Source organism: Chinchilla lanigera, unplaced genomic scaffold, assembly GCF_000276665.1.
Source record: "Chinchilla lanigera isolate Chin_1 unplaced genomic scaffold, ChiLan1.0 scaffold00021, whole genome shotgun sequence".
NCBI lineage: Eukaryota > Metazoa > Chordata > Mammalia > Rodentia > Chinchillidae > Chinchilla > Chinchilla lanigera.
This window is the reverse complement of record NW_004955422.1, coordinates 5634037-5646039: the sequence shown is the minus strand read 5'-3', so window position 1 is coordinate 5646039 and position 12003 is coordinate 5634037. Positions and strand designations below refer to the sequence as shown.

General features: G+C 39.3%; 1 protein-coding gene across 2 annotated transcripts in view; it reads right to left on the bottom strand.

The window, feature by feature from the left end:
- Positions 1–8390, bottom strand: part of Lrrc4c (leucine rich repeat containing 4C) — a 1216524-nt gene extending 1208134 nt beyond the window's left edge. Inside the window, exon 1 of one of the 2 annotated variants that reach the window (XR_001234018.1) lies at positions 8032–8390. The gene's annotated coding sequence lies outside the window, so the exon portion shown is untranslated. The remainder of the gene's footprint in view (positions 1–8031) is intronic. The other variant, XM_005384094.2, reaches the window with a different exon arrangement.
- Positions 8391–12003: the final 3613 nt, after the last annotated feature.

Here is a 12003-nt window from a genome sequence, read left to right as displayed (position 1 = left end):
GTTCAAAATGCTTGCCTTTCACACATAGTTTATTTTACATTTATGTCAATATACATGGAAAACTTTTCTTTATTGAAAGCACTCTTTCCTAAGTATCTGATAAGTCCCAAGTAAACACTATCCCAGGTTTTAACTCCAAACATTCTCTGGAAAAGAAATGCATCCTGGGCCTCTATGTGTCTATTTTATCCTTGCTTCTGTGACATGTCACCTAAAGCATACATATATAAATGAAAAGATCTTCACAAAGTTTTGAAGCAGCCTAACATTGAATAGTTTACCACCAATCATTTAAAATGCTAAGCTGTTTGATACACACAACTTCGCACATGACACACACACGCACACACGCACATATTAAAGAACAAGAAAATACCTACAATGAATAAAAGGTGAATAATATTTTTTCAGGCATGACAGGAAGGGTGAAATTAAAATTTTCTTTATCTGTCCACAGTATTAAGTCCACAGGAAGACTGTTCCCTCTTCTCTTTATCAGGAACACTTCTGCAGTGTAACTGTTTCTTCCGTTTATAGCCAAGCAATGTGCCGCATTCCCAAGATCACAGTATTTTAGGACCTCAGCTTAGGAAATTCCGGCGTGGTTTTTTCCTTTCTTAGTGTCTATACGTGCTCTGTTCCAAATCACTGTCCATCCACGTCCCCCCGCCCCACTGACATCAGTATTGCTAGATGATCATTTTCTCCTTCTCTTGCATATTTTTATGGTGAGACAGACAAAAAATATTCACTTTTCTGTTTATCCAACTGGTGCAACACGTTCCTTAAGTTTTGGAGTACTATACAGGAACATTTATGCAAACTGAAATTTCAAGTGCTTGTTATAATTACTACAACTACTGCTTATAAGTAAATTAACGTAAATGTCATTAAAATAACTTTTTTTAGAATCAGGCATCAAACTTAGGACCTCACACTTGCCAGGCAGGAGCCTTACTGCTGAGCTGTAGCCCTGGCCCTTAAGATAATGTATGGAGCACTAACTGAATTTTAATCTCTTTTCTAAGTACTATCTAAGTGGTTTTTTTTAAAAATTCTTTTTTTTAGTTTGAAAATTTTTTTGTCCTTTTGAGACAGGGTCTCTGCTATTAAGAGGACTTATGAGCACTAACTGAATTTTAATTTCTGTTCTAAGTACTATGTAAGCGGACTTTTAAAAAATTCTTTTTGTTTTGTTTCAGTTTTTTTCATTTTGGGGAATTTTTTTTTTGGTCCTTGTTTTTTGGTCTTTTTGAGACAGAGTCTCTGCTCTGCAGTTCAGGCTGGCCTTGAGCTCACTTTGTAGCCCAGGCTGGTCTTGAACTCTCAATGATCCTCCTGCCTCCGCCTCGGAGTGCTTGGATTACAGGAGTGCACCACCATGCCCAGCTTTTAAAATTCTTTTTTACAACAACCTTGCATGTTAAGATATGGTACTGCAGGTACAAAATTAACCCACCAAATTTCTATAAATAAGGAGTGCATACACGTATGCAAAGACAGCACCTATAAAGTCATCCACAAATGATTCCTCAATCCTTACTTTTTAATGAGACAGAGGGACTTTCATGTCTTTACTTTGCCCTGAGTCTTGGGAAAGCACTACAATACCCCACTTAGCATCAAATATTCCAGTAAGGTTTATGTAATTATCAAAGTTAATAGTGATCTGCCTGAAGCTATGGATTCTGTGGAAGACTTCAAAAATGTGACCCTGACTAGTGCTATACCCCAGACTCATTATTTCATCTGGGGACTCTTAAGAGGTTCCTCAGAGATACTAATTCTAGGGGCTGGGGATGTAGCTCAGCGAAATAAACGCTTGTCTCACAAGCCTGAGGTCATGAGTTCAATTCCCAATAACAAAAAAAAGAGAGAGAGAGATACCAACTCTCAGTCTTTCCGCTGATAGAGAAAGGGTTCTCCCACATGAACAAGATGGGTTTTGCACTTAGAGGATGCATGCTCAAGGCAGTCTGTACTCAGGGACCTATCATAAGAAATGCCAGATTCAGCAATTAAAAGACAAAAAACCATAATGTTAAAGAATAGGCATGGGTTGTGGAATAAGCTAGAATTTGCAGCAAGGAAATAAATTCCCTTTGGAACCATCTATACCATGAAAATAACGTTACTTTACTTTTTTTTTTTTTTTTGAGACAGAGTCTTTCTGTCTAGTTCAAGCTGGCCTTAAGTTCTTTATGGAGCCCAGCCTGGCCTGGAACTCATGGCAATCCTCCTGTCTCAGCCTACCGATTGCTGGGATTACAGGCCTGCCCCACCACATGCCGCCATATTTTATCACTTTTTGTGAGAAATACAAATAAATAATTTAACCTAAAAAGAATTAAATTCATTTGAGGAATTTAAACATTATGTATTCTAAATTTATACTAATAAAGTCTTTTTTTAAACCTACATGATACAGTTCCTGGGACATAAGAAACATTTGTGGACCATTTGAGATAATTATACACATAACAACATCTCAGTGTGTCTTGGCGATGTAATCTGCAGTATTTTATATAGGTCTGTGCAGATTCCAAACAAACATTCTGATGCTTATGGCTGGAGTGGAGACCAACAAAACTGGCGTTTGTTATTTTAATTAATTGACATCCTTCTTCCCATCCTCACTATGCTAGAATTAGATTTTATAGAACAGGGTTTTCAAACGCAGGCATCATGGATGGACTTCCTTCCCAGCAAACCAGGAAGTAGATTTCATCCATTCATTAAAGGACAGGAAGAACCTATGATCTGAAGGGCAAAACCCTGCTCTCTTCATACACAGGGAAAGGCTGACTTTGCAGAACAAAAATACCTGGGTCAAGTGGTACCAGCCGTGCAGACCTAGCACAGCAGAACTGGCCTCATCTCTGACAGCTCAGCTCAGCGACATTAATAGGAACAAGGCTTTTTACATCTTCTGCAATATGTTCTTGAACACAATAAAGGTCATACACAATGACACAGTCCCACATGGGTCAGATTCTGGCAGAAGAATCTTAATTCTGCTTAACTATCCAGTCAAAGTTCCAGGAGGCAGCCTTGAAGACTGCAGTACTTCCTGCCCAAACTCAGGAGTCAGGCCAGGAACCCAAGCAAAGCAACTCTATATTTCCATCAGCAATGATCACAAAGTCTGTACCTGGTAGGTATTTAATAAATAGACATCTGTTCATTGTCTGCTAACAAAATGAGATGTTAGATAAAGAGCAGTGTTAACACCACTTGCTGACATTTGAATTGTGTTTCCGCAAGCACATACAGACATGTGCACATGACTCTCATTACTTATGTTCTGTATCTTTTGGAGAGCTGTGAGTATAAAGTATGGTGACATATAGAAAAGATGCTCTGGGAAAATCATGGTACATGAAATCAGCTAACGTAAAGAAACAGCTTTCTCCAGTTTCCGTAGTGCTCAGATTATGCTTGGGGCTTTTGTCTACCTGCAGAAGGGTGTAAATACACTGAGTTAGATCGCTCTTTCTAATTCTTAAACCTGATTAAGAAAGGTGACAGGCTATCTTAACTACCTACAGAAATTCAATTTCACATCAAGGAAGTTATCAATATATTTTATGCAATCTTTTATTTACATATCTCAGAGGCCCTTACAGCAGATTTTGCTATTCTAAAAATTAGATAAGTGAGGCTCAACAAAATTATCTGATTCCAACTCTGTCCAACTCTGCAGCCATTACCACCACCATATTCTTCCCCCACCATAATCAGAAGCACAGATTTTCAGTCCTGATGTGTCTCCAAAATGCAACTCAGTGTCCCTCAAGATGAACTGCACTACTATGATAAATGCTCCATTTACACAGTTTCCAAGTTTCACCTAACAGCTCTATTGTGGATTGGGGTTTTTGAAACTTGCAACTCCACACTACCTCAGTATTCCCACAAAAAGTCCAGATAGGACAAATTTTTATATATATATATATATATATATATATATATATATAGAGAGAGAGAGAGAGAGAGAGAGAAATATAGATATATAGATATACAGATAGATAGATACAGTGTTCTCTCTGAATATCCAATGCTAGAGATTTGGGTCATTGTACATTTTCTGTCTTTCAAAAATTGAATATTGTACCTCCTTTAGGGTGGCCAGTTCCTTAATTATGCACATAGCCCTCTGCACATGTACATACACACATGCACACATAACTAAGAATGTACCACGAAAGTTATCAAAAAGAGTTATAGTCCACACATTCAGAAAAACAGCCAAACTATAGTAACATGAACATTGAACACAAACGATGAAGGAATGATTGATTCTTCATAATCAATTGATTTGAAATCCAATCCAGGGTATCAGTTGATATGTCTTAAATCATATAGGAAGTCATCAGTGTAACCCCTTCCATTTCTACAGAAATGTTATCATTCCAGACTTCCAGATCATCACACACTCCATAATATTTGATCATAAACCCAGGACAGCACTAGGAGTTAAGAATGGATATTTCCAAACTGTATTGGAGGAGTTCAGTGTTCTGAGCCTTTGAGTAACTTGCTAACCATGAAATAGCACTACCAATGGTTGACTGACATCTTCTGATGGTCAATCCAGGATTTGCCTTCTCCTGATTGTAATCCCATCCTCCAACATTCCCACGCTTTTGCTTGTGACTGCTCAGTAGTCCCAAATGTCAATGCAGATAATGGAGTAAATTGATTAAGTTTATTGAAAAACCTCTGCCCTATTCACACATCAGTTAATCATCTTTTCTTTAGCAACCTATTGAGACCCTGAGAAGTTGTTTCAAAGTGCTGCAGCACAGCACCAGGGCCACACAAAACATCATTGACGCACCCTCAGAGAGCATGTCTCCGTCAGCCCAAGGGTCTGCATTTTTGGCAGTATGATGATGCTCTCAGGCTATTCATCCTAGCTCCTGTTACAGTATCAGCTCAACTTCTTGCAGGGCAAACTCACAGCTTTAGACTGTTGTAATGACTCAGCAAACAGAACTTCAAGTTCTGTCCACCTCATCCCTGCATATACACACACTTCCAGGCTGCAGCTCCCAGAGCCCCTTTCTGCACTTGAACTTACTAAGAGATCTTCCTGGCTTCCTTTAAAGGTTCTCAGTAGCTGACTTTCCAGCTGTCAGCCCCTTTTGTGGCAGAGGGAAAGAGCTATTCATGTGTTAAGTGCCCTGGACTTAAAAGAACAGAGAAACAAACTGCAGAAGGTTGGGTCTGGTTGGCTGACTTGAGTACAGTCCCAGAGAAAGGCCTGCCCACTCACTGGAACTGGGTAGAGAAAGAATTGCAGTTTCTTTTATTCTCCCCAGTTAACTCCAAGAAGCCACCAATTCATTCTTCTATCACTATAACCATGCATGTATTTCCTTTTGGTAAACTCAGCCTCTTCACTGGCAACTCTGGCATGTTACCCCTACTGAAATGGAAGTTCACTACTCTCCCTTCTGCATTTCTACTCTGAAAACTGGCCCTGGGAAACCTCAAAACACTATCACAAAACAAACCTTAACAAAGACACAAGAAAGTAAGCCACGAATCTGAAGCAAGGTCTGATCAAAGCTGTTTACTATCACTGTGACCTGAGCTCAAAAGAAAGATGCAAAGTTACAGTTGCATAAGAAGCATCAGGAACTCCTGAGAAGCAGGGGAGTAGTTTTGCACATGGTGTGAGCTGCAAACAGAAAATCCTGAGTTGGCAAGCAACCTCCTTCTATTAGCTTAAAATAAGTGATAATGAAAGCATTGCTATTGCTAGAAGAGTCACTCATTGCAATTATTAAATCTCAAATGCACAAAAGCCAGATGCTATCATTTTTTTTCTTGAGATGTTGGTGAGAACAATCTAGGCAATTAATTTTTTCCCAACACCACAAGTCTAAATATAGTCTTACTGGTTGACCATGTAAATGGGAAAAGGAATAATCAAAATGAAATACATTCCATGGAAAGAGGTAGTAATTTGTCAGCTTCAAGAAAGGCATTGTCAAAGGGTTTCTCTTGAATCAGACCAGTCCTAACACAAAACAAATGACCTAAAAATGTTGTCCTATCTTCCTGGGACTAGTAATCAGAAACTGCAGGTTAACAAACAGCTAGCCAGTTTAAGGAACGATATCTCCCTCTGAATTTGGGGACCTCCAGTATCAGGGAGTTCCTTAATATGACCAGGAACCGCTTAACTTTAAAACAGTAAAGTTTGTGTTTCTTATTTATATATTCACCCTTGCCTTCTGGTTTTGTGGGTTACCAGCTTGTATTTTTCACGAAGAAAGTGAAATTTTATTTGAGGTTTCTCCTATGTTCAAGCCATTAAAAAAAATTTGGCAATAGACATTGAAACCAGAACCTATGGGTGACAGACGAAAATATCCTGATCAGAATATAGTTGGTAAGAAAATCATATCATCACTTCTACCTTGGAGGGAGTTTTCCCATAGTATTTTTAACAAGAGCACTGTATTGAGCTGTCAGTCACAAGACCGGGTGGGGGTGGGGGACACCCTTTAACAGTTCCCTCTGTGCCCTTTTTTAACTGCTTTTTCATATCATTACACAAAAAACATTAGATAGATGGCCACACCAGGGTATTATTTCTTTTATTTTTCTTGTACTTTCTTTTGTGGTAAAAGAGAAATACCAGTGTTTTGTGTATGATGTTTGACATCTCCCAAGTTGCATGTGCTGATAAATCTCTGACCCAGTCAATAATCTCTAAGTAAATTTCCTACATTACAATTTGCACCTAACCTCTTTCTAAATATAGACATCAATACTGCAGTCAATCACCTACGTATACCATCCTCCACCTGCTTAGTACATATACCTGTCATCTTTCCCATGAATGTGTTCACAGTAACAGTGCAAACTGGCTTGCATTCAATGAAATACCAGCAACCCTTTTAGGACAAACTATCCATATGCATTGGCTGAGGAATGCTAAGCTCCAGCTACGGCTGCTTCAACTTGGAGTTCCAGCATTTTAGAAATTTATTTCCAACTTATTCTCACTTCTTCAGGGGAAAACTAAGTGATGTCAATGCGGAGATAAAAATACACATACAGAAGCACAGATACTATCACAATGAGATGGTATTTTGATTTAGTGAAAGAATCTCCAGTTTAGAACACACAAAATATTATCTGCATTTCAGTCTGAAGGAAAAGAGGGAAGAAAAATGAGGGCTCCTGTAGCCAGGAAGAAACGCTAAAGAGACCGAATTAGGCAAGATGTTTGACTAAGTCACCTGAATCCCTGATACCACTTGCGTTCATAGCCAAGAGACAATTAAGAGCAATTTGCAGCCAGGCTCTCTCCTCTGGGGATGGCGGCAGGTAAGAAGATGCTAAAATGACAGAAGCTAGTCTTAATCAGAGGACACTGCATTCAGAAAGGTTAATGAGATACAATCTCAAGAAAATCAGCGCAAAAAAGTGAGGTGCAAAATACTAAACAATTTCCACTTTGTTCTCATTTGCTCCAATTAAGAGCTAGTATGCCACACATTTGCTACTCTCCAGAGCAGCTGTAACTACTCAAGAAAAATTTTTTAAAAAGGCCAGGGAGGGGGGATTCTACTATTAAGTTATCATAAAAGTCCAGACTGTAGCCCAACCCCCACACCCTCTCTGAGCAGACTCACTTTTGCCTCTAACTCAGACTGGCAGTACGTCTTCAGATTGATTTTTTTTCCTCAAATTTAGGGATTTACTTCAAGAAAGCGGAATGCTGGAATTCCTCCCCTCCTCCCAGATCTCACACATGCGGAATTTACTAAGAAAATGTCAGATGTGTGGGAGAGGTACAGCATGGTGAGAGGCGGGGGAGGACGGCCATGGAAATGAAAGTAATCTCCATTGGCATAAGAATAACCCCCAAATGCCCCACACTGAGTTCTCTAGAGCATTAGGGTCCCTAGGATGTGCTTATAAACTGCACCGGGATTTCCAAAAACAAACAGGGAAGCACAAACATTGCAAGAAAACAAGCACTGAGATCTAAGTCGTCTCATGACTTACCTTTTTGATGGCTCCTCAAAGTTCACGAAGGAAAATTGAAAATCCTCTAGCTTTTCGTACACTACTGTATTTTCTTTGCCTCTTCTTCTTCTTCTTTTTAAAGTCACAGAGGAGAATAATTATCAGTTCTCAAAGCTTCCATTTATCTGATTTTCCAGCACCGGCAAAAAACGTGTCCAAGAGACTCCGCCAAAAAGTAAGCCAAAAACTCATCAAAGGCAAAGGCAGAAAGGCAGAGTGGGAAGGGAGGGGGTGGTGAGAGGTGGGGGCCACAGACGTGAGCTCATGTGCCCCAAGATTATTTTCACGCTGCTGAAATCTCTTACTATACCATATACCTGCTTTGGTTGTCACACACACACACACACCACGGACACTCACACATTTCCTTTCACGCAAAAACAGACACCTGCACTCACACACAGGCACACAAACACGCAAACACAAACACACACACGCAAGCACTCACACAAGCCCGTGTAATGAAAACTGTCAGTAGTAACCTCCGAGAGCTGCTCTGTGCTGCAGATGGTACGGCTCGCTGTTACCTTCCCAGGTCTGTGGACGATCAAAAGAGCATCCAAAATCAAGGGGGGCCCCCTGGGACTGCATGGATTCCGGATCCCTCTCCCCCAGGCAGATGCATCAAGTCAAGAACGGGTCAATCAGCAGAGGCGTCTGCTTGCGGGGTGCCCCGGATTATGGCAAGGTTATTAATCTTGATGTGCTGCATCCCCCACCCCCAACATTCGGCAGCCTGCATTGAGACGATTGCCAGAGCCCTGTCTGTCCCTGTTCTACTGCATTTTGCTCAGCTCTCTGATGCTGCGAGTGAGACACCGCGGAGGCAAGAATACTAATAAGGTGGTTAGCTACAGTTTCTTCAAGACAGTGGGCATGCTGTACAGTAAATGTGCGCTTCCCGGTGCTGTGTGTGTGACTGCGTGTCTGCAGGAGGGCGCTGAATCCATCTCTGGCAAGAAGGCGAGGTGGGGTGTATAGTGCCTGGGAGGGCTGTATCATGTCCTGTAAAGACGTTGTCTGTAACAGTATTTTACTTGGGGTAAGGGGGTGGGTAATGGTTTAGAAACCAGGTGATGAGAGAGAGAGAGACAGAGAGAGAGGGAGGGAGGGAGGGAGAGAGGGAGAGATCCTGGCAGATGAATTAGCTTTATAAATAGGTTCCAAGGAGACCAAAGGAAATTTTTAACATGCTGCTGCCCTAGCTGTTGACTGGAAATACAAAGCAATTTCAAACACCAGCTACAGTCTATGAACCTTAGAGCCGGCAACAAGTATCTGCATTTGAGTGAGTGGACGGAGGGTACAGGGTCCTGGTAACGAAAAGTTTGCTCATGGTTCTATTTCATAGTCAGGGACCCCGTGCTCATAGAGATCTAGGTGCAGTTCATTCATTTTTAGTGGGGATTTAGAATTTCCCCCTGTACAGTTCTATTTTCATATATTTTTTAAGATCATATTTATAAAATTGCAAAGAGTATTCACATGGCATAGTGCCATTGGGGGTACTGGTTGACAGTCATGTATAGTTAGCATTATCATCCATAACACTCTGAAGAGGAGTGATTTGAATATTTTTAGGCAGAAGAAAAATATTATATCTTCTTTAGTTCCAATGAAATAAAAGTATACATAATATGCTAAATGAGTAATTTCTCAGTCTCTGGAGTACTAATTTTCTTCTTTTATGATTGGGGCTCATATTTTAATATCTCTTCTTTAGATAAGAATGCTCACCGAGTTCTTTAATTTAAATTAGTTTTATCTGAAAAAGCATTGGTTCTTTGGGAAAGGCAGATGAGCGTGCATTATGGGGCGTTGTAGTACCAGGCATGGCCAGCGGATGTCACAAAAGAAGATACAGGCAAAAAAGAAATTCCACTAAAAACTGTAAACGGTTAATCTGATTTAGTAAACACGGATTTTAATAAAATCAATGGCATTCATCTGAAATATAAATTTGATACATGTTAATGGTGCAAATAGGAACTTAGACAGCAGCTTGGCTATTATATTTCTCCAAAGGTCTCTCTCAAATCACCACTTTGCTTAACTCTGGTAGATGATTATTAATACTGGAAAAACATTACACCGATAACTATTACTAGAATTTCATCGCTGATGCTTTTTTTATTCAGTACAGTGTAAAATTCAATATCTTCTTTAAGTGAACAAATATAAGATTAAACCACAAAACAGGTAATTGAAGGAAGTAGACTAGGTAATTAAATTATTATATATTATATAATATTACATTATATAAATGTGTAAAGTTGAAACATTTGAAACAATAATTCTCTTTGATCTTGATAAAAGGCATAAAAATAAGTTTGAAAGAATATTTGGGAATTAAAATTACTAATAATCAGTGTTATGTAAGCATAATATACAAACAATTTTGGTTGATCCTTCTAATTCCTCTTTGTTTATTTATTGGTGCTAAGGATGGAACCCACAGCCTCCTGCATGGTAAATACATGCTTCAGCATTAATCTACAGTCCCAGCTCCAGCATTTAATATGTAAAAACTTTCAAAATATCTGCAGTATTATCTTAGACTTTATTTATACAATTGTAAGCAAATACTCACAATTTTCCAATTCTAACTGACCTGAGAGTCTCAAAAGTTTGGGGTTTGAAACTTGGAGAGAAGATGGATTCAAATTTCAAGTTTTCTTATATCACACTGCTAGTCTCTGTAAGTCATAAGTTTTTATGTCTATTTTTTCGAGGAGAGAATTAGTATCACCACCTGTCACCCCCCAATATAAGGCAGAACATTGATACCTAAATAAGATTATTGTGAGGCCTGGAATGAATTTATGTTTGTTACATGTTAGTTCATTTCCAGAGACAGAGTCAGTGACTTATCCTGGTTATCTGTGCCTTATAACCGATGTACCTGTTGATTGTTTCTATGTTAGCTCTGCCCTGGTGGGCCACCAAGTAGAACAGGCAGAATCAGTCATGATTCTTGGAGCTGAGAGACATGTTTTAAAACTTAATTTTGCAGTCCTTTTGATTTTGTTTCTGTAAACACTTCGTTGTGTAACATTTGTCAGTTCCTTAGCCATTTACCATCCACCTCCATGATTGTATTTGTCGATGTGCTCGCTCTAAGACTTATAGAGGAAAAAAATTTCACACTCTTGACTGTATGAATCTGAAGTCAAGCAGAATATATAGTTAGAATACCTAATCACAACTCACTACTTCTGTGTTAAGACTTGCTCTGAAGACAGTAATACCACTAAACACTAAAGCATGCTGCTCATAAAGGCATCAAGTGCTGAGTATCTAAGTCTCCTTAATTCACAGGTCGAAACAAAAAGTCCCAGTGGAATTGATAGGAAAGCACTCATAGGTAAAGGGTAACTGGAATATGGGAAAAGAGAAGGGAAAGAAGGAGAAAGTTTGTATATATGTATATGCAGGATAGTTAACACAGGTGTTCTACTGTCCTGTATTTCCTTGCTGAAAGAAACTGTCAGTGAGGCATTGGTTGATTAGCTTTGTATGTCTATATGTGTTTTCATGAGAAACTACATTGAAGATATCAATATGTAATACAATAAGCATTGTTAATTCCCTACCACTCTGTTTGTAACTCTGTATTGTCTGTACTGATCCTTTGCTATTTTGTAAAACGTTGTCGATCTGTTAGTATTTTCCTCCTTTTATTTCTACAATAAAAAAAAAAAAAAGTCCCAGTGGTGGGATGATGTTTGGAGGTGAAGTGATGAGATTCAGGACAAATGATTGCAAACTATGGTTCCATGGCATGTGAGAGAACAACAGAATCAGAAAGGTCATTCTCAATTTCCTCTTGCCCCTCCAACCATAAACCCTAGTTGACCATTCCTTGAAGCTAGTCATGAAGCCTTCATGCCAGAGGTCCCATCTCCAACTTGAAGAGAGGAAACATCTTGTCTTTAAAGACACAGAGGCACC